We start from the raw sequence: 23619 nt of genomic DNA on the forward strand, positions 1-23619 counted from the left end.
CTTTCATGGCATGCTCTGCTTGTTACTGGGCACTATGCTCAGTTCTCTGCATGCACTTACCTATATCATAACAGGAACTTAACAGTTAGATACTGATGCCTGCATCATGCAGCTTGAGGAGATACATAGGCTCTCCCAGCTAGCAGAGAGGAGGAGGGGGTTCCATTATCATCTAATGTGATCATTGCAATGGGTTTTCTTTCCTTTTTTTTTAAGATTTTATTTATTTATTCATGAGAGACACACACACACACACACAGAGGCAGAGACACAGGCAGAGGGAGAAGCAGGCTCCATGCAGGGAGCCTGACGTGAGACTCGATCCTGGGTCTCCATGATCATGCCCCAGGCTGAAGCCACCTGGGCTGCCCTGCTATGGGTTTTTTATTGACAACTGACATGCAAAATGAACCTCATCCATGTGTGCATGACTGTAGTCTCAGGCAAGGACTGTTCATTCGCTCATTCATTCCTTTTCATTTGTTTAACAAGCACATATTAAGAATTTACTGTGTTCCAGGAGAACACAAAGAAAGAAAGATTCATAGGTCCTGCCCTATGGAGTTCTCCATCTAGTTAAAAGTTTTATTGTAATGTCTTCCTTGGTGGTTGCATGTTAACACAGATGAGTTGCGTGCTGGGCAGCTTCAGGTAGGCAAGATGGTGGATAACTTTATGGAACTGTGGGCACCAAAATTTGGGTTTGGCATCTGGCAAGACAGTGGGAAAGTCATCTCTAAGGACAGATTATAAAATAAAACCTAAAACTAAATACTTTGCTTACTAATTTATTCTTTTTCCTCTTTGTTTCCTCTTTATTCCTTTATCTGTAAATATTGAGTGGTTCTACAGGTGAGACGTTGTATGGGGTATACAAAGATGAATTTCTTTCCCTGTGTGTCTTAACATTTCTTCAGGCTTAGATATGAGGTTGAAATGATTCTAGTGCTAGATGGAGAGGTTCATTGCCTGAGAGGATTGCATATAAAGGGCTGTGGGTTGAAGGGAAGAGAGAATGTGAGAGCATCTGGAGGAGGAAATGACATTTGAGCCAGATTTTGATAGATAGGATTGTAAGATGGAGAGATAGGTGGACATGGCTTCACTTGAGGCAGAATAATGGGGAAGACAGTACAGAGAAGAGTGACTAGCAAGCAATTAAGCTAAAGTGGAGATAGGAAAGCTACGTCAGAGATCTCAGTAGGTGTCTTACTTGGCAGCTTCCAAGAGCTCATCATCAGGTTAAAAATCTCCTAGGGAGGTTGAAGTATTTTTTTAAAAGTGCAAGTTAGATGTGATCATTAAAAAATTTAATATATAAGGGACTCCTGGGTGGTTCAGTGGTTGAGTGTCTGCCTTTGGCTCAGGTCGTGATCCTGGGGTCCTGGGATCCCACATTGGGCTCCCTCAGGGAGCCTGCTTCTCCTTCTGCCTATGTCTCTGCCACTCTCTGTGTCTCTGGTGAATAAGCAAATAAAACGTAAAATATATATATATATATATATATATATATATATATATATATACATATATATAATTACAAGAAGAAAAAACTTGGTAAGAAACCTTCACCGAACTGAAATCAACTAACACTTGAGTATTTTTTAAAATTTTTGCATTTCGCTTGCATGCATATTTTTGAATAGTTGAAATCATGTATTATATTCTACTGTTTTGTTTAAAATGCCAGCATTTACCCATGTTATTAAAAGCTCTTTGAAACTGTAACCTCTTATGGCCTTGTATGGTTCCGTTGTGTGGCTTTGTCATAGTTGACTTTACCTCACCCTATTGTTGGAGATTTAGGGTGTTCCATGTTTTCCACTACAAATAGACTGGCTGTTGGCTAGCTGGCCCCTTTTTTATTTTGCAGATGGCAAAGCCAAGATACTTATAATAGGCTGAGATGGCAACTGACTTGTTTGGTTGCTAGGAGCCAGAAGGAACCAAGAAACTCACAGACACAAAAATCAGCCCTCTGACTAGAAGAGGGGACTGTGGAGTTTCTGAGGGTAAAGATTAATTAACCATTAGGGCATTTACCCTGAAAGGTTTGGTCTGAGTGGGCCCCCAAGAAGGAGAATCAATGACTTTCAGGCCCAGGGCCATTTGGTTACTCCCATTTCCCAGGGGAAATTGGACCAAAACATTGGCTCTATACATTGGATTCCCAGGTTGAGACAAGGAGACAGGAAGACCTATCAAAAGGCGTGTATGTTCTGCTCCCTTCTTTGACCTGAAAGATGGAATACACTGGTGTGATGTGGGGGGCAAGGAGAGAGGTGAGATGCTGCCCTAATTTCAGTAGATTTCTCATCCCGTTAGTTGGGGTTAAGAAGCAGAAAAGCATTCTCCTCAGGAATCAAAAGGAGAAGAATACTCATGCATACTTCATTTGGATTTTTAATGTTACCAAATACCCGTGTTTTTGACTTGTTAGTTGTATACTACGAGTCTGGCCTGCTCTTCATTGGCTCTTCTTAGCTTTGGCCCCAACTTCCCTCATGAAAGTTCACTCTAAGAGAAAATCATTGAACTGGTGGGAGACATAAGTCCTCATGGAGCATGCTTCAGTAAATCCAGCTATTAAATCCGAGCAGATGGGGTATATCAGAAATGTGGTTCTATAGGCTGGATATATATGTTCATATTAACAGTGCCTGAAGCCCTGCTCGTGTTACGGTTTGGCAAAGGGAGGAGACAGGAAGGAGACTGTTAGCTTAAGGCAAAGAAACATCTGTTCCATGAGATCCCCCCCCCCCAAAAAAAAAGAAAAACAAAAGGTATACCACATTTTACATAATAGATATGCTTTGAAGGTTTCTTTGGAATTTCCCATCTTAAATCATGCTTCACTTCCTTAGAAACTTCACTTTTTTAGAGAACCATTCTATTAATTTTTTGAGAGAAGAGAGAATTCTCCACTCTGAGATAAGGCAGTCTTCATTCAGACATTGGCTTCATCATAGGACAGCTCTGTGACTTTGAACAAATGACTTAATTGCCCCAGATCTTAGTTTTTGTATTCATAAAGCAGACACAATAGTAGCACCTATCCCACAGAGTATTGATATGGATGAGAAGTGAGAAGATTTTAGAACACAGCAGGAAATGAAATGTGACTGTTAATAATCTGTGGATTATTCAAGTGATATTCTGCATGTAAAAGAAAAAATTTGAAATAGTATTTTTCTGGCTATGAGTCAGGTCTGTAGGCTAGGCACATTAGCACAGCCAAAACAATTCATGGTATATTAGGTTGGAATGATAGAATGAAAACACACTCCAGCCTGGGAGAGTCAAAGTAAGGCAACTGAAGCATGAAGCTAAATAGACCTCTAAACTGAACTCTAAAATGTTTTGCTTTTATGTTTATCACATAATATCTTATTACATAAGTTCACTCAAAAAGTGTAGGTTCTTATACTTAAAATGATAATCTCTGTGTAGTTGGAAATGTGGGGCTGATTTTGTAAAATTAAATTGACAATGAGTTAAATTTAGGGTCCCCAAGAAAACTTTTGTCATTAGATGGCTAATACTCCTTATTTAGCTTAATTGGAAATAAAAATATTGAAGCATTAAACACTCAAATTTCAGTAAATATTATATAACTACTTGAGTTATTTGGGTGCCAGTTTACAAATATCAGTCATTTGAGATAAATACAAGTAAAATATACAGCTAAATATCGTCAATGGCTATTATACAGTCCCTGCTATAAAACACACCCAGATGCCCTGACTTGGAGCCTTCATGATTATTATTTATCACGTAATTTTTGCCTTACTTATTCCTGTGAATAGAATGGGAGCCATAAATCAGAATAACTGGGGAGAACGCAAGGCCTGACATGAAAGGAGATGTGGAGTAAGGTGTAGACTCACACTTTGTTATCACATTGCATAACAGAGTCCTTTCTTTCCTCATTCTACTCTCCCTCCTCCTCTAAGAGTCTCTAATTGTCTAATAAAATACCAGTCACTGCTAGGTACAGGGTTTGGAGAAGCAGGTGGCAGAGATTCGAAGATAAGATACAAACCTCTCTGTCAAGTTGTCCACAGTCAAGTGGACAGATTTGTGCTCCTAATAATTACTGTCTTCCAGCAAAGTGATATTGTAGTTTTAAGTCCTTGCTTTAAATAGTTGTAGGTAGCTGACTTGGGTTTTATTATTCTCCCATACTCACACCTGGGATTGTTTTGCTAGTTTCTGTTTGTTCTTTTTTTCTGAATTCTCTTAATTCTTCCCTAGATCTTCTTAATCCTTTTTAATAGCAGTGTTTACATAACATAACCAGAATGTGCACTTAGCACAAGAGCCATATAGAGAACTCTCAACCCACTCATCCTTGTTTGGCAGGTGTAGCAGTTAGCATTTGCCATGTAACAAACCACCTCAGAACTTTGTGGATTTACAGAACAGTTGTGTGATTTTTCACAATTCTGTGTATTCCTTTGGGGATTTTACAAGTCTGGACTGGCTCAGCTGGCACTAGATGATCTAGGATGGCCTTGATCTTGTGTTTAGGGTCTCAGCCAGGATAACTGGTTTGATGGAGACTTCTCTCCATGTGGCCTCTCCTCTTCCAGCAGGCTTTCTCAGTCTTTTAACATGGTAGTCTCAGAGTTCCAAAGAGAAACAAGAAAGAAAGCCCCAATTTACAAGTGCTGTACATGGTTTTCCATGTGTCTTATATGTGACAAAGCCAAGTCACGGGCCAAACCCAGATCCAAGATCCATGTAGCAAAATCATCTCCACTTCCTGATGGGAGAAACTACAGGGTCAAATTGCCAAGGGGCATGATATAGGGAGGGGAAGACATCATTGACCATTTTTTTTTTTCATCATTGACCATTTTTTTGCAAATAGTCTGTGGTTCCTGGAGAAGGAGTAGCATATGTTTTAGCCCCAAGAGGTCACACCTCATCTTTGGTCAGAGGCCATTGGCTGGAAATAGTCATGTGGCCCCGTACTGGGGATGAATAGTAAAACCTTTTGTGCAATTAGGTGTTACATTGTCTCAAATGATAGTTAGACCTTACATTATTTACTCAATAAAAATCCATTCAAGCCTTTGAGAGTCCTCATAATCACGTACACCAAGAATTTCCATCTTTAGGCTCTCAGGGATTGGAGGTCTTCTAATGATAGGGATTTGAGGGAAGGCAGAAGGTTGTATGAAGTGGTTTTTGTTTTTAGAAGCAAAATCATGGGTAGAGGTCATCTTTCCTGTCTCTAGATTCCTGTAAAATATTTTGCTGCTTCTGTGGAATTATCTACCTACCGCTTTCAGCTGGATTGGGTTTCTAAGTGTGGGGCCTATGCCTTACCTACTATTAAATTCTAGATTGTGTCTAGTCAATCAGGGGCACAGTAAAATAACTAACAGATATTCCCTTGGGGAAGAGGCAGAAGGATATATTTAACCCCAGTGCACTTGTTTATTCCTTTTGTGTTGTAATTGTTAATTTCCCATTTAATTGTTTACTCTCTTAGAGTCTCCAACATAGAGTCACCAACATATCAGACCAGCCTGTGTATGGATCCCTCTGTTAATTCCTTCATTGCAGAAAAGTCAGAAGAGGGAGGCATTTATTCATTGTACACAAGTACATATCGAACACCAGCTTTGTGTCACACGTATTTTATATGACATAAATACAGCAGAGAAGATATGTAAAGTTTCTCCTTGCTGGAGGGGTATGGAAAACAAAACATATAAAATAATAGATATCAGATGTTGATGTATCTTATGTAGAAAAATAGAACAGGCAAAGGGAGAGCTCCAGGTGGTGGGAGAGGTGATATGCTGTTTGATAAATGAGTGGCCAGGAGGGGTCTCTCAAGTATGGTGACATGTGGGCAGTGATCTGCATGTAGAGAGCCATGCAGATACTCATGCAGGGAAGAGCTCTATATGCAAAGGATAGAGAACCAAAGGCTTTCAGAATTATATGGGGTTGGGGAGAGGTATGGGAGAGAGGGACAATGTACATCTCTATCCTATGACCTTTTTTCTCCCTTTCCTCCAACATTAAACAGATTTTTTCACCTTGATCCCTATGTGAAAAATCTACTTTCAAGGTTGACTCTGTGATAGCAAACCATCAGTATCTATGAAAATGTATATAATGATATTTGGACAGGTGTGGAAATACTTCCTTCTACCAGAAATAAATAGATCAGAGACAAATAGATTATATCTTTTGGGATTAATTATAGTCAATTAGTCAATTTATGAGGTAAAATCCTGCTAGCAATGAGTCCCAAATTTATGTATTACCTTTATTATAATTTAGATTCTCAAAAAGGTGGGTTTTTTTTACCAAGTCTAAATACTGTACTTATGTAATTTTAGTAAAACCCAACTTAACTGTAGGTTATAGATAAAAAAAGCAATTATTTAACTTAAAACAGCCTTTTGTCATATGGCTGCACATGGGACAATGCTGAAGAGTGAGCCTTGACTTTCTGTGTGGTAAAAGCAACCAGCATGAAGATATTGTATTTTTCACAAACTCATTTTCTATTTTAAAAAAACACGAAGCACAAAGAGTTACTGTATAAGTGTGGGGGGAATATTTTAAAATTTGTTAGAAAAGTAACAATGAATGTAAACAATATAGAAATTTTAGAGTTTTTAAAAATATAATCAATTCCTAATGGCATTTTTTAACCAAGCTAAACAAACCTTATTATGAACATATTCATTTCTTTCCAGGGTAATTTGGTTATAGTTGAGTTGTTGGTTTCATGTGACTAATTTGAGTGTTTTCAAAGAAAAAACTGAATAATCATTTTTACTTGCAGTGGCCCTAAGTATGTAAAGCCTGATCCTCATCCCCTTTATATAACATAGTTCTCCTAGACCTAGAATTCAAAAAAAAATCTAGGGGTTGGCAGAGGCTAGAATGCTCTGCAGCTGCTAATAGGATCAATGTCTATTAAGAAATAGTTCCTTAAATAATGTATAGAAAGCTGCACTATTCCAAGAGCCTTCTACATATGTCATCTCTTCTCCCGTGGGAAACTCCTTCAGAATGAGATCCTAGGCATATCCATCTTCAAACAAGGAAACTCTTTAAAGAGCGATTTGTGGGATTCTCCTCTGGTTTCATGATAATTGCTTAAATCAGGTCTTAAAATTAGTCCTTTGCACTCTGAATGCACTCTAGTCCACTAGACTGAGCCCGTGTGTCTCGCAATTGTCAGCTGTCCTGTGTAGGTATATATATATGGATGTCTATTTAAAAGTAGGTTGGGGGCATCTGAGGGGTGTCTCAGTGGTTGAGTGTCTGCCTTTGGCTCAGGTTATGATCTTGGGGTACTGGGATCAAGCCCTGCTTTGGGCTCCCCACAGGGAGCCTGCTTCTCCCTCTCCCTCTGCCTATGTCTCTGCCTTTCTGTGTCTCTCATGAATAAATAAATACAATTTTAAATAATCTAAAAAAATAGGCTGGAGTTTAGGGCTCCCCCACCCCCATTTACTATGTACTTCTTGGATGCAGATGCCTTCAGATGAATTTAATAATCAAGAAGGCTGAAAATATAACTAACCTATAAACCTGTTTGGTGTATATCTCCCTCACATTTTTAAAAGATTTTGCAGAGGTGAGTCCTTATTTAGTGTATTGGGAGGCTGTTATGGTTATGACAGACAAGACTAAAGGTAGCATTTAGGGAAGATTCTTTGGCTTCTGATTTTGCATCCTTAGCATCCATTTCTGCAGGCTTAAAGCCTTTGTGTTCATTGCCTAAGAATGGTTGAGAACCAACATTTCATTATTTTGACCAAGATAGGAAATGCCAGTTCTACAGCCAATCACTTGAACTTTGGAATATGATATACTACTTTGCAGAGAGCTGGAGAGGAGGATACCTTGAAGTACTACATCTACTTTAAAACACAGACACAAATGCAGTGGGAGCAAGTCTTTAAGGCCAGGCCAAAGAGGTCATCCTGAGTCATGACTTTACAAAGAGAGGATTCGAATCATTTTTTTCGACTGTTAAAATCTTCAGGAATAGCAGAAGGGAGGACCTGAGGTCTACTGAGAAGGTATCTTCGTGAGCCATCAGCATCTGTGTATAGACTCTCCATCCCTAGGATGTATATGGTCATGTAACCAGGAATGCTTCTGCGACATCTTCCTGGTCACAGAGATATGGGCCAAGTGATGCCTTCAGTCTTTTGCCTGTGAGTCAAAGAATGACTCTATTTTGGGGGTAACTGGTGACATTGGGTACTCTGTGAATTCCAGGTAGTGCTTTTCACTCACCAGGGAGCATCATCATTTTCCAACATGTTTGTTATCAATGAAGATTTTATTTCCAAAAAACCCTGACAGTAATTTCACACACTGCCAAAGACCAAGCTTCTGCTGTCTGATTATGTCAGATCAACCTTATGCCTTACCCTGAAATGTAGGAGCCAGAGAACTTACGATAGCAGATTCACCTGACTCAGGTATAGACACAGCAGACTTTTCACTGTTTAATCATCATGTGCTCATAGATGAAAAGATTAGGAGACAGAAGGGGGTTGTGAAGATAACTCAAGTTATCGTTGGCACTTGAATTAGGATTTGTCTTAAAAATATCAGCTTACTTCAATAAATATTACGCAGACCTTAACTGTGTTGGTAGCTGATTCCTTTGTGAAATGACAGTGCCAATGCACAGCTTTTGATAAGCTGCCTCACAGTTTGAGAATATGTTTAGTCTTTAGGAGCTAATATGTAACGATGCTATTTTCTTGATTTTATTTTTATGAACCACAGTTTTATATCGCACTGTTTATCTGATTTGAAATGGTGTAACATTTGGAGAACGTTAATATTGAGCCATGCCAAAATCCTAATAAACTTAGTTTTGGACTAATATTGCAGGCTCATGTGGGATTTCTGTATGCTAAAATAGTTTTTAATATTACAGAAATGCAATAGCGACCTTTCCATAAAACCTTAATAAAATTACTTTGTGATATAAACTGCAGCAGAGACGGGTACTTTCTGGAATGAGAGTATGCACGACTTATCTGCATTTCATGGTTTATCTTATATCTCATTTCTTCCGATCCCTTGTGTTTTTCTTTCCCTTAAGCCAAACAGTAATTTGAATAATTTAAACTAGAGAACAGACACAGAATTTTCAAAGAGCTGTTTTCCCTCTGCACCAGTGTCATTTAACTGCCACTGACGTGCCAGTTGTCTTGATAATTCTCATAGTCTCCATGCTGTTCTAAAGAAGTTAACAGGATAGAAAATACCATATGTTTCAGGTATTTAACATTGAAAATACGGTTTGAGGGTGGCACGTAGCAGCTGCTTGGCAGCAAAACAGTATACAATGGCTTATGACAAGTGTTGAGTAAGAATACCATATCCAGTTTATAAAATTAAAGTGATGGATGTTTGGCAAACAAACTGCAACTTCCCAAAATTTACATGTTGGCTGGTATCCTGAAGTTGACATTCTTTGTTTCCCAGAGACTGGCATACAAATGACCAAAAGTGACCAAAATCTGAAACCCATAACTTTGAATTTTTTTCTGTTTTGTTCTGGCTTAGGGTGGAAAAAAATCTTAATAAATGTAGTCAGCATGAATCATTGTTTTCTAAACTGCTTTCTGTGGTCTTTTTGATGGCTTGACTCTCGCAAGACTCTTTCAAGTTCACAAATCAAAGACAATATGATGACTGTTTAAGGAGTAGAAAGTTGTGCTTTTTATTAGTTGCAAGACTATTTGCAAATACAGTACAAACCTGGACAAATGTTTCCCAAACAGTGAATCATTCTGCATCTGTTTATTTTATTTTATTTTATTTTATTTTATTTTATTTTATTTTATTTTATTTTATTTTATTTTATTTTATTTTATTTTTGAGATTCTTTTTAAGGATTTTATTTATGTATTCATGAGAGACATAAGACAGAGCAGCAGAGACACAAGCAGAGGGAGAAGCAGGCTCCATGCAGGGAGCCCGATGTGGGACACGATTCTGGAACTCCAGGATCGTGCCCTGGCCAAAGGGGAGGCACTCAACCGCCGAGCTACCCAGGCGTCCCTGCGTCTGTTTATTACTTGAAATTTTTTTAAAGATTTTTTAAAGCAAACTCTATACCTAACCTGGGGCTTGAACTGACAACCCTGAGATCAAGAGTCACATGCTCCACTGACTGAGCCAGCCAGGTGCCCTGAATTTTAATTAATATTCCTGCACAGGATAAACATCAAAAAAGTTTTTCACTGCATTCTTGCAGTTGAGAGAATGTTTAGACTACTTTGGGTCAGAGGAATCTGGAAAGAGGCTGATAAGATCTAGAGATGGATGAACCCTCCTCTATTTTCTGAAAAGTCATTAGAGGGCCATTTATTCCCATCTCAGCCAATATGACAATCCTTTTATAACTTCGGAGAACAGAGGAACATCTCTGTCCTTAAGTGATGAGAAGCAGCTACTGAAATCGAAAAATTCACAATTTTCATTTTTAAATAATTTTCCTGTTGTTGATTTAAAGTCTACATTCTGAAGATCACTAATCTTTGGTATGCAATTTTTTCTCTGAATGAACACAAAATGTCTATATTATTCCCTCTTCTGTATGAGTGAGTTTCAATATGTGCGACTGTCAGAATGGGGATGGCATGTGTATTGGACCAGTAGCTCAAGGATATTGTTCTTTCCCAGCTCCACCAGGAGGGCTGTGGGGACTCCAACCAGTTCACCAGTTCTTGCCTTCTGTTCCCACTCAGTTATAAGAAGAGGTCAGATCAACTCTGAAATCCCCAGAAACTTCTTTAGTTAATTGTTGCTTAAATGGTGTGACTTCTGTCATCAGCTGTCTGTTTTGTTGATATGCTTCTTAAGATTGTGGCACAGAGTTTACAAAATACTGTAAAGCGATGTGGGATCTTAGAGAGTTTGCTGAGATGGTTCCATTCCTTCATCAATCTCTTGTCTTCCCCAAGACCGCAGTTGGGTATAAACAAGAACCTCTTTACCATTAGCTCATTCCGTTACCATAGTTCATGAAAATTCAGATGGTTTTCATATAAAAAAGCCAGTTTTTATTTTAATTCCAGTTCTTTAATATACAGTGTTATGTTTCAGGTGTACAAAGTAGTGATTCAGCAATTCCCTATATCACTTGGTGCTCATCACGATGAGTACCCTCCTTGATCCCCATCACCTATTTCCCCCATACTCCCATGCACCTCCCCTCTGGTCACCATCAATTTGTTCTCTATAGTTAAGAGTCTGTTTCTTGGTTTGTCTCTCTCCATTTTTCCACTTTTGCTCATCTGTTTTGTTTCTTAAGTTCCACAGATGAGTGAAATCATGTATTTGTCTTTTTCTGACTGACTTATTTTGCTTAGCATTATACTCTGTAGCTCCACCTATGTCATTGCAAAAGGCAAGATTTCATTCTTTTTTGTGGCTGAGTAATGTTCCATTGTATATCTATACCACATCGTCTTTATCCACTCATCAATGGATAGACTCAAGCTGCTTCCCTATTGTAAAAAATGCTTTTGTAAACATAGGGGTACCTATATATCCTTTTGAATTAGTGTTTTTGTATTCTTTGCATAAATGCCCAGTAGTGCAATTACTGGATTGTAAGGTAGTACTGTTTTTAACTGTTTTCCACAGGGGCTGCACCAGTTTCCATTCTTAACAACTGTGCATGAGGGTTCCTTTTTCTCCTCAGCCTCACCAATACCTGTTGTTTCTTAAGCCAATTTTAAAAAACTTAGTTCTGTATTTCTTTTTATTTTTTTAAATCTCCATGAAGATTTTTGTGTTGATTACTTTTACATGCATCTTGATAGTTGACCGATTCTTCGAAGCAATCACTTAATAGCAGTGAGCTCAGTTGGAACATACATGTACATCTGCAGTGCTGGGAGCATGGGTAGAGATGTCTTAGGAGGCAGTTGAACATGAGTGGAATTCTGGAGAGGAGACATGAATGGTGATACCACAGGATCACCATAGGAGGGAGAATGGAAGCAAACAAAGATGGAGGACAAAAAAAAAAAGGAATAGGTCCATGTGAGAAAAGGGTCAGCTGGGTACAGGGTGAAAGTAGAAGTTAAATTCTGGAGAAGTTTAGAAACAAACATCAGGAGCAAGATAAGGATATTGAATTTAAAGACTTAAGGGCCTAGCTTCTCAAAAAGTCATTTTGAACAGAATATTTAAGGTCCATCAAAAGATGAATGGATAAAGAAGATGTGGTTTATGTATACAATGGAATATTACTCAGCCATTGGAAATGACAAATACCATTTGCTTCAACGTGGATGGAACTGGAGGGTATTATGCTGAGTGAAATAAGTCAATCGGAGAAGGACAAACATTATATGGTCTCATTCATTTGGAGAATATAAATAATAGTGAAAGGGAATAAAAGGGAAGGGAGAAGAAATGGATAGGAAATATCAGAAAGGGAGACAGAACATGAAGACTCCTAACTCTGGGAAACGAACTAGGGGTGGTGGAAGGGGAGGAGGGCGGGGGGTGGGGGTGAATGGGTGACAGGCACTGAGTGGGGCACTTGACGGGCTGAGCACTGGGTGTTATTCTGTATGTTGGCAAATTGAACACCAATAAAAAATAAATTTCTTATTTAAAAAAGAATATTTGAGGTAGATTCCATATTTTAAAATATTTATAGTGAATTGATAGGAAATGGTGATGAGTACAGCTTATTTTTATGATTTTATTTTTTGTAAGATTTTATTCATGAGAGACACACACAGAGAGAGAGAGAGAGAGAGAGAGAGGCAGAGACATAGGCAGAGGGAGAAGCAGGCTCCCTGTGGGGAGCCTAATGTGAGACTCAATCCTGGGATCATGCTCAGAGCCAGAGGCAGAGGCTCAACCCCTGAGCCACCTAGGCGTCCCTGATTTAAAGAAAATTGGCCATGGGAGCATGTGACTTGGATGGCCAAAATATGCCTTAATGATAAGCTTTCCTGTTTTTAAAACTTCAGTAGATGTTTTGTCCACAAAATCTGATTTAACTCATTCATGTGATGGCCATAATTGAATCCTATTTCCTTTTCTGTTTTACCTCAAGGGTTGGTTTCAGTTAGAGCAGAGGAAAAATAGAAATCTGTATCATGCCTTGTGCTTTCATCGGAATTAAATATAAGAAGCCACATTAATTTTGTTAAAATGTCCATCACATGTATTTCAAAATAACATTGTAGGCCAATGAACGCCATGGGCTAAGTGGTTAGATCCTGAAGTTTTGATAAAACTGAGTTTTCTCTGTCACACTTAGAAGGCTCTAAAAACAGAGCTAAGAATTAAAGATAGAGTGACCCTTGTAGAGTGAAAATTATGAAAGCATTTAAAAATAAATTAAAGGAACTTGAAATTAGTTTTCTTTTGAATACTATAAAATACCTCCTGATTTGGAAGTTGGGGTAAGCAGGATCTCTGTCGGGTGAGTTAGCAGTGAGAAATTGGATATGGAGAGTAATTCAGGCATTTCCTAAGAAGGCTGTCCTTATTTGTGGTTGAACTACTTTTTATTAAAACAGCTTGAATACAATCCTAAGAAAAAACAGATTTCTCTCATTTTCATTGGAGGCCCTATTTTTATACTGTTTCACTGAGTTTTTAATAAGATTTTATTTATTTATTTATTTATTTATTTATTTGAGACATAGAGAGAGGCAGAGACACAGGCAGAAGGTAGAAGCAGGCTTCCTCCAGGGAGCCTCATGCAAGACTCAGTCCCAGGACCCCAGAATCATGACCTGAGCCAAAGGCAGATGCTCAACCACTGAGCCACCGAAGCATCCCTGTTTTCCTTAATTTAAAGAACTTTCATCATAAGGACTGAGGTCAGACAGAGTTTAAAATCAAAAGGCTTAAGTGCTAGTTCTTACCATAATTTGAGGGAGTCTAAACTTTCTGAGGCTGCTTTCCACATTTTGCCATTGAGTTATGATTTTCTACTTAAAGAGAGTTTGTGAAAATACTTGGTAAAATGTAACTATCACACAGATGTCAGGTGCCCTTACTGTGAGAGCCATGTGCTCTGTGGCATTAGCTCCTGGCACCTGTGTTCAGAGCTGAGTGGTTAACAGGAGCCATGTTCATTCCTCATCCCTTCTGGAAGTCTCCTTCTCTCTCTTAATGAGAATGTCATTTTCCTAGTTCCCTGGGTCAGGCCATTAACTTCTTCCTGGTGTCTTTGAAACTTGCCTGCAATCTTGTAGCATTTTAAAATATGCTGGGTCAAACTTTACCCCTCAAGATACAAAATAATTGATTGCAGACACAAGGACCCAGGCAATTTTCAGCAATTTTTCTTGTTAGTACTGACACCGGCCGGGGGATCCAAGGGTTTGTCTAACAAAGGGGCCGGGAATTTCATTCAAGAAGCTCTGTTTTTGCTCTTTTTCCCAGCCTGTTGATATGGCTTGAATTAGAAATTGGAGACATTTGCTAAAATAAAATACGACATGAACCCTTGGGAATTGTTTCACATCCGACTTCTCTGACCTCTGATATCCATCCTTCCCAATGCCTCCAGGCTATGTGAGAGTGAGGGATGTTTTTCAGTTTCTATATAAGCAATGGAAGCAAACACATTTTTAAAATAATCCAGTAAAAGCACACATCATATGAAAGGAACAATTATTTGAAGGCTGTTGACCTTACCAGAATTGGGCAAGCATTTGGCATGTTGAAAGTCTGCTTTGCTACTGAAGAGCTGTTGTAGAAATGTCACAGTGTCATTACCTTGTCAGCTGCTCTTCAATACACAATAGGAACCCATTGTTTTTAATCTTCCTTGGAGCCATCTGAATGTGGCTTTAATTTTAAGAAATAAAATATATTTCAGGAAGGGCATATAGGGTTTTTAAATAACATCTACATTTATTTGAAGCCCAAATAATGTTTAATCAAACCAACTAGAGCTAGAAGGGATCAGAAAAATTACTATTTTGGCCTCTGATTTTTACAGACTAGGAAACTAAGGCTCTTAGAGCTTAAGGGTCTTTCTCAAGGACACCACAGCTAGTTGGGACAGAGCTGGGATTGGAATCCAGGTCATCTATCTCCTATTGAACTCCCCCTTCCATTCCAGCAGACTGTGCAGATCCTGTTAGTTTAATATTCATTGTGGAAACAATGCAATATATAATTAAAGTCAGACCAATTCTTTTTTTTTTTTTTTTTTTTTTTTAGGATGTGGCCAAATTACTTAACCATAAAACTTGGATCATTATAATTCACTTTTCTAATGTCCATTGTAAGATCTGTTTCAAAGAGTATGAACATTGGTGCTGGTATTTCTTAGGCAAATGACAGTGAAACATGAAATGTTCAGTTGCCTGCCGGTCTGTCAGACAAAGCCAAAGACAGTGTATGTTCTAATATGTACATCTAGTTTTTTTTTTTTTTTTTTTTTAGTAATCTCTACACTCATTGTAGGGCTCAAACTCACAAACCTGAGATCAAGAATGGCATGCTCTACTGACTGAGCCAGCCAGGCACCCCATAGTGTATACACCTAGTTTTTATGTACCCTCACTGACATAAGCCAATGCCCAGTAAATTCTCTGCCTTGTTGGAGGTAATGGTTAATTATAATGCAACATCTTGAAAAAATAAACAAAAAACCCCTGAAAAGATAACATTTCTTTAACAAATGAAATGAGGTTAAAGATTTTGCTGCTTTTCCCTTTCAGAGAAATGGTATAAAAGTTGCAAAAAAAACAAGGAAGAAAGGTTTGTGGATTTTTTTAAAGCATTTGCACAAATGGAAAAAAATATCAACCTTGTAAAACCTTAAATTCCAAGTCACTTTTTCCTCGCTATCTTGACAATTTCAATCTCTATCCTTAGTTTAGACATTTCAAGAATGGAGATGGAACAATTTTGAACATGTAAGGAGATCATTAAATTTATGTGAGATTTGAGTTTATTTAGATTGCATCTCTTTGGCCACAGGTTATTTTCAGGTTGTGTGGTACTACTGTGTGTATAAACATATTAAAAGTGTTGAATGTGGATACCTTTTAGCTCAAAACCTAAGGAAAAATATTTTCTCCTTTTATGGTCTGGACTCAGTTCCAATATGCGGTCTTATACTTTATCCTCTTCTTATGATTCCTGTGTAATAATAGCAAAGACCTATTTATAAATTTGCTTGGAGAACACTTAAATATCAGGAATCTTGATTAAATTTAAGAGTCCGTTGTCTCTGTGTGTTTATTTTAATAAGAAAATCGTTTTTAAAATAAAGGATTTCTCAAGCCCTTGAATTTGTGCCTGCTCCTAGTCCAAAGCAGTTACCCTGTTTTTGTGAAGTCCTTTCTTGCAGTCATCAGACTTATCCCATACATATGCCTAAGGCAACATTCAGTTAGATTATTTAAGCAAAGATAAAATAAAAATTTTTCCTTTGAAATATTCAGATAATTAAGGCAAAATCAAGCATCTGAAGATCACTTTCTCTCCTGACATGTGTGATTCATATTGGTGATGCTTTGCCTGATAATTGTGGTAGAGCCAGTCCAAGGGCAAATGAAGGACAAAGTATGGAGGGCTGGGCAACTTAGGAGCATTCCAGTAGGTCTGCTCTAAAGAGGCAGTCCCTATGGAAAAGAAAACCACACACTCCATGAGGACATGCCTAGGGTATGTTCCCACCTTTGAGGACCCACGTGCCAATCTGAGTCATCCTCAAGGGGATTCCATAGTCAGAAGTCTGAGCTTAAGGGCTGGACCCAGCATGATGGGGATTGGGATGTATAGTTAGCCAAGAAGTGATTCATAGGACAAACCTACTACAGAACCAGATGAGGAGTGGAGACTCATTCTATAGGCTGAGTTCCAGCCAGGCACCAAGGAGTGCAGGGACCAGGAAGGCAGCAGGGTGTGAGTTGGGGAACAGGAACCTGGGAACAGCATTTAAGGATCTTTAAGGAAAGGGCATGTGCACACAGAAATGGTATTGACGTACATTTGGGTGACAAGAGAAGAGTTTATTGTTCTTGGCTATTTTTTGGCTTGGTTGGAAGCTCCTGCACAGAGCATTCATTCATTCTTCCTATATTTACTGAGTGCCCACTATAGATGGTCCCCAACTTAGGATGGTTCAACTTAGGATTTTTCTACTTTACAGTGGTATCAAAGTGATATGCATTTAGTAGAAACTGTACTACAAATTTTGAATTTTGCTCTTTTCCTGGGCTAGTGCTATGTAAATAATGCTTTTTTGTTCTGCTGGGTAGTGGCATGCTCCCAGGCAACCATGCAATCATGAGGGTAAACAACCAATAAACTCAGAACCATTCTGTCCCATACAAATGTTCTGTTTTTCACTTTTAATACAGTGCTCAATAAATCACATGTGATATTCAACACTTTGTTATCAAATAGGCTTTATGTTACATGGTTTTGCCTGACTGTAGGCTAATATTAAGTGTTCTGGGCATGTCTAAGGTAGGCTGGACTAAGCTGTGATGTTCAGTAGATTGAGTATATTAAATGCATTTTCCACTTATGATATTTTCAACTTAGGGTGGGTTTATAAGTCAAAGGAGATCTGTAATGGCAAACAAAACTAGCCTTCCCAGAGTTCCTCCTATAGAGGAGATACAGGTAAACAGCAATGCTTACAACCTAGCAGGCTGAGCTCCACAAAGGTTTGAAGTACAGAGTGTTGAAGTGAAGATACAGGAGTGGTATCTAAAGTTTCTCTTGCTGATACCTAGAGGATAAGCAGAACTAACCAAGTTTAAAAGGAGAGGTTCAGGAATGGATAAGGAAGAGAAAAATGCAAAATGCTCCATGTATTTGGGACAGTAAGTCAAATCGAATAAATCCAGAGAGGAATGCAAATAGCAAAGTGATATTTTTTGAGCATCTTTTGAGATGACGCTGCTTTTCACTGCCATTTAGGGCATGTTTCTTCTAGAACCTTCATGTTTTAATGTGATCTTTCTCCTCAGCAGTTTTGTTTAATTGCAACCTTTTAAAGATTGAGTTTGCTGGGTGAATCTTTATTTCCTCAATTTGTTTCTGAGTTCTTAGGAGAAATACTAACATTCATAGTTATCAGGGACCATAAAGGTCTGGGCCGGAAGTAAGAAGTGCTAAAAGTTACTTGGTAAGTGACTGCACTGTCTACATTGTAGATTAAATAGTATGTTGGGTTTTTGGTTCTGCCACCCTTTGTTTGCTTTCTTCAAGTCACATGTCACCCTTCACTGGTTTCTTCAGCCTTAACCCTTAAGGATAAAGCTTGAAAGAACTGGTTGAGGAAATCATTCATTTGCTTGGGGCCACCTTGGTATCTACTCTTGATCGTGGTAGGGAGTAAGTATCAGGACACAGAATTTCCATATCCTTGATTTTCCATAGCCTTCCTGAAACAAGTGCACATTCTAGACAAATGGACTGTCTTTATTTCACTGAGCTTTAGTCCCAAGTGCCTAGCAGATCCCCGTAAGCTAGTCCAGGCCATAGATGAAGATCAAAAGATCCTTTTTCCTTCCTTTTTTTTTTTTTTAATTCTTTTTCCTTTTTCTTTTGAGGAAGACTTGATCCAAAGCTATTATTCTCAAACTTTACCTGACATCAGAATCACCCGGCCTGCTGGACACACCATGGAGTTATGGGTCTCACCCCAGTTGCTGATTCAGAGGTCTGGGTGTGGAGCCTGAATTGTTGCATTCGTGATAAATTCCCCGATGATGTTTACTGTCTAGGTACCACACTTTGAGAACCACTGATCTAAGGCAAGCCCACCCAACGTAAGCCTTTTCTGGCCTTTCCCCTGTGCTCCTGCCTTGAGTCCCCAAACGACTTGAGTCTCCCCACGTTATCCAGATATTAGCAACAGTAGCTCAAAGAACGTTCTAGTTAAGAAGAAACTAAGATTGAGAAAGAGGTCAGTCCAAGACCCCATACACATAGTCCCCATGCTGGAACCCTTGGGCTCTCCAAGGAAAAAGCTACAGGCTGCAATCTTTGCATAATCAGAAACACCCTGAAACAAGATCCAAGAGAGACCACGATTTATATAATTTATGTTTGAGCTCCATCTTTATGTACTTAATGTACTTATTCTGTCATGTTGCCATTTTGTTTTCTATTCCTCAGACCTTATCAGAGCTCTTATTGTGGGAATGAGAAGGGCTGAACTCTCTCCAAACATTTTTGTGTGTAGCTAATAACTTGCTACTAAGGGAGAAGTTGTTTCTGTGCTGTAAAACTATACATACCACCATATATTCTGGCCTTGAAAATAGTGATGGTTCTTCCATACGAGAGAGGGAGAGGAAAAAAAAAAAAAGCCCAGTCCTTGTTTACAAGTATTTCAGGTTTGCCTGTTTGGTTTCTCAGGACTGTTAGAATTTTCAAGGCAGATGAGATTAAATCTATTTATCTTACATACTCAGTAGTAATAAAACAACTTTTGCTGTTTGCTGTAACCCCTTAGTAAAAATAGGTACTCTATTTCAGAGATACAGAAGAAGTAAAATGCTTTTACTTTGCAGAATTTTTATAATATGAAAAAAGTCCTGCTAAAATAGATTTGTTGTTACATGAAATTAATTTACATATCCCCTTTTCCACATTTCTACCACACACTATGTATTTTCACATTCTAAAAGTCAATTTATCTTACATCCTACCGAACAAAAAATTATTTTTAGATGTCATGTCTGTAACCCACGACTATAAAATCATTAATATGCAAATTATATCTTTGGTTTCTGAAAGATCAAAGTACTGTAACCCAGGGATTCACACCAAACATTTGGACTAGGACACCTCAGAGGACATTGTAAGTAGATAGGCCCCCACTTCTCTCAGCTTCTTCCACCAGTATTGCTCCCTAAAGCTGGGTGTCTGCTGGAGTCCTTCAGTGGAAATTAACTCCAGGAAGAGGTGAGTAGCAAGACATCAATCATCAAGTCAGAGACCCCCAGTCATAGACAAATACCTTTTCTTCTGATTTTTTAAAAAGACGTTATATATTTGAGAGAGAGCATGAGCACGAACAAAGGAAAGGATGGAGGGAGAGGGAGAAGCAGACTCCCCACTGAGCAGGGAGCCCAATGAGGGACTCAGATCCCAGGACCCCAGGATCATGACCTGAGGCAAAACCAGGAGTCAGAAGCTTAACCAACTGAGCCACCCAGGCATCAGATAGACAACTACTTTTAATACAGCTTCAGCACTCACTGTATTTAAGAGGCTTTCCAAGGAAGAGCGGCACATGGGAAGCTGGCACATGAATTCAGATGCCCTTTCCAAGACAATTATTATATGCAAAAAACCAATATCCAAACAATCTTTTGAAACATACCAGTTCTTTTCTTGGAAAACTATATTCTTCATCATATTCTAATTTCTTTGCAGATTGGTCATTACATATTGTATTATATGTCAGTAATTATTCATTATATTCAAATTAAGCTGGTCCTAAATATCTCTGATAATCAAGCATCTTCTGGATGTTTTGTATATATATATTTAGCTTATATACATATTTTTTTAATAAGAAAAAGATTAGCAAAACATAAACCAAAATGCAAGTAGTAGCTATACCTCAGTGATAGAATTTGAGGTGATATTCTAATACTTTCTGTGTGTTTTAAAATACTTAAAGTGACTGAAATTTATATATTCAGGAATATATATTTTTATCATGTAAATCGATTTTTAAATAATGTCCACATTTTCCACCAGAACTCCTGGCAAGAGTAGAGGAGGAAGAAACTAATAAAACTAAAATGTTCTCCTTTTCAAGATTTAAAATCTTGACTGTACACGAGGAGACTTCACACACAACAATTATATAGCATGATAATGTCTTTGTCTATAGATTTTGTATGCCTTTACGTAGGAAAAATCTTACTGGTAGAATTACTAGATCAGAGTATGGATGTTTCAAGGCTATAGAAATGGGTTGAAAATTTCTTTTTTGCCAAATTGTATAAGAATGCCCTAACCCCCAAGTATTGAACAGCATTGCCTATTATCATTTATATTATCCTGCACCCTTTATGTGCTTTTGGAAAAGGCTACTTAATGGCTTGATGAAAGAGGAGGTATTTTTAGTAGATGGGGAAAACTGTCATTAATGATGCAATATATCAGTGTCAAATTAGAGTCTCCATTGAAGAGAAGCCATTTATTCAAAAGCTCTGGGTGATCCAATATAGCTGTCCATCTGTTTTTAGAAATATAAAGGTATCTTATTTAAAGGCTGTGAAGAGGGGGATCCCTGGGTGGCGCAGTGGTTTGGCGCTTGCCTTTGGCCCAGGGCGCGATCCTGGAGACCCGGGATCGAATCCCACATCAGGCTCCCACTGCATGGAGCCTGTTTCTCCCTCTGCCTGTGTCTCTGCCTCTCTCTCTGTCTCTCTGTGACTATCATAAATAAATAAAAATTAAAAAAAAAAAAAAGGCTGTGAAGAGCAAGATGTTGAAATGTGCTTGATAATCAACTAATTCACATTAAGTCAGTGGAAATTTTATTCCAACCCTCTGTGTTCTTCTGGAAAACAACCTTAGTTGTTCTCATCATGGGGTCACTTAAGGTCATGGGTTATTTGGTTTAATGGGATTTGTATGGTTGGATAGGGAAGGGATTATTTTTTTCTGGAACATTTTTTGTTAGGTTGAAGATAAAAGTTATACTAAAAAATTCATATGTGAGCCATGGTGCATTTTTGTTTGCTTGAGAGCTATATGTTACCATGTGGAAGCAAGCAATTTTTCAAATGGATTTATTTGTTCACAAATAGAAACAAAAAATGGCTACTGTCTTGGTTGGTTTGGGGGAAGCTACAAGGTATACTTAAAGTTTGTATTTATTATGGAGGTGCAAAATTATTAAAAGACAGTTGGATCCTGGGAAAGATATATTGTAGAAATCTTCAGTTTCCTCAGACTGCCACAAAAAATTGCTATAAACTTGTGGCTGAAAACAACAGAGCTTCATTCTCTCACAGTTCTAGAGGCCAGCAGTTTGAAATGAAGGTGTTTGTGGGGCCACTTCCCTCCAGGCAAGAGGGGAGAGTCCATCCCTTGACTCTTTCAACTCCTTGAGGCTGCCAGCACTTCTTGGCTTGTGGTGGCTTCTCTCCAGTCCCTGCCTCTGTAGTCCCATTGCTTCATCTTCTTCTGTGTCAAATCCCCCCTCTGCCTCCTTTTTATGAGGACACTTAGGATGATGGCATTGAGGCCCCATTTGGATAATCCAAGATAATCTCCCCATCTTGAGATCTTTACCTTAATCACATCTGTAAAAATTTTTTTTGCTATGTAAGGTAACACTCAGATTTTAGAGATTAGGATATGGGTATCATTGCGGGGGGCGGGGGGCACTATTCAGCCTACCATACCCAGGACCTTAAATATACCTGATTTCTCCCTGTTCATTCTCTACCAGAACACAAGGCATGTGTCCAGAAACAAAAATTTCTTTACCAAAGTTTTGACTAAACTGGGGAGGTCGTGGGGGAATGGGCAGAGTTGACTCCATTACTGATCCACTGTGTCTAAGATAGGTAGGCTTGTAAGTTCTTGAAGACTAAGTCTTCTGTAAGTCTTGAAGACTGTAGGTAGGTCCAGCCAGGGAGACAAGAAAGCAGATTTAAAGATGCAGGGTGGATAGGGCAACAAATAAAGAACTGTTCTTCCTCAGTTCTCCTCACCTGAATGGATGAATGGATAGAAGACTGTCTTCATGCGTAATGTGCGTGTCTTACCTTGAGCATCTGAGATTTGGTCTCCAATAGCCTGTCTGAGGTCCCAGGTTGACCTTGTACTGACACTTTCAGTTTCTCATCATTGTCTTTAGAAGGCAGTTTTTGCCACTTGCCATGAAGTAAGGCATTCTAGGACTCCCCTCCTTTCCTTATCCCCTCCCTGCCAAGCTCCCCAGTGGGTAGGTTTTCCTCTGCAGCCAGTGCAATAGCTAATCCATTCCAGTTGCATAAGAATTGAGAAACAATGAGACTATTTAAAAGCCCACTGGCCTCCTTCCAGTAGCTGCTCACTCCTGTGTTTACTCTGGAAAAAGGTGCCCAGTTACAGGTCCATTCTTTGTGTAAATTCTCCTTCACTTCCTGTGTCCCTCAAGGAGAAGGAGGACCTTTCCTGTGGCCTCTGTAGGGAGAGGCGGGGGGTGGGGGGGAATGGTGGGTGCTCGGGAGGTGGAGGAAGCAATTGAACCCTGAGGTGTCTTGCGGAAGTGAGTGAGGCCTTAGTAGGTAAGTCAGAGAATTTAAGAAGAGGAGGCTTTGGCATGGTACAGAGAAAGCGTTTTCATTTCATTTCATTTTTTTTCTTTCTTTCATTTTTAATCAGCTGCTATGTGGAGCTTTGAGATAATTGCAAAAAGGACATAGTCATAGAGTGGCTACTACCCACCTCTTGCCTTTTAAAATAAGTTACTGTCCCTTTAACTTTCTTTGGAATCCGTTGAACTGCGACGTGTTCCCATTTTAAAATCAATTTGTTCCCATTTTAAAATCAATTACCTAGATCAAACTGCTGTGAAGGCTGGGCCAGCATTTCTGAGTGTAGGTCATAGTTGTACCATCTACATAAAGTAAG

The 23619-nt window shown here is 38.7% G+C and overlaps 1 protein-coding gene across 13 annotated transcripts in view; it reads left to right on the top strand.

The window, feature by feature from the left end:
- The window catches only part of PLCB4 (phospholipase C beta 4), a 417242-nt gene that overhangs the window by 215406 nt on the left and 178217 nt on the right, over positions 1 to 23619 (top strand). Inside the window, exon 1 of one of the 13 annotated variants that reach the window (XM_041733171.1) lies at positions 23255 to 23273. The exons of the other annotated variants lie outside the window; for them this stretch is intronic. The gene's annotated coding sequence lies outside the window, so the exon portion shown is untranslated. Of the gene's footprint in view, positions 1 to 23254; positions 23274 to 23619 lie in introns of those variants that run through there. 13 annotated transcript variants of the gene reach the window in all.

This window comes from Vulpes lagopus, chromosome 18, assembly GCF_018345385.1.
Source record: "Vulpes lagopus strain Blue_001 chromosome 18, ASM1834538v1, whole genome shotgun sequence".
Lineage (NCBI taxonomy): Eukaryota > Metazoa > Chordata > Mammalia > Carnivora > Canidae > Vulpes > Vulpes lagopus.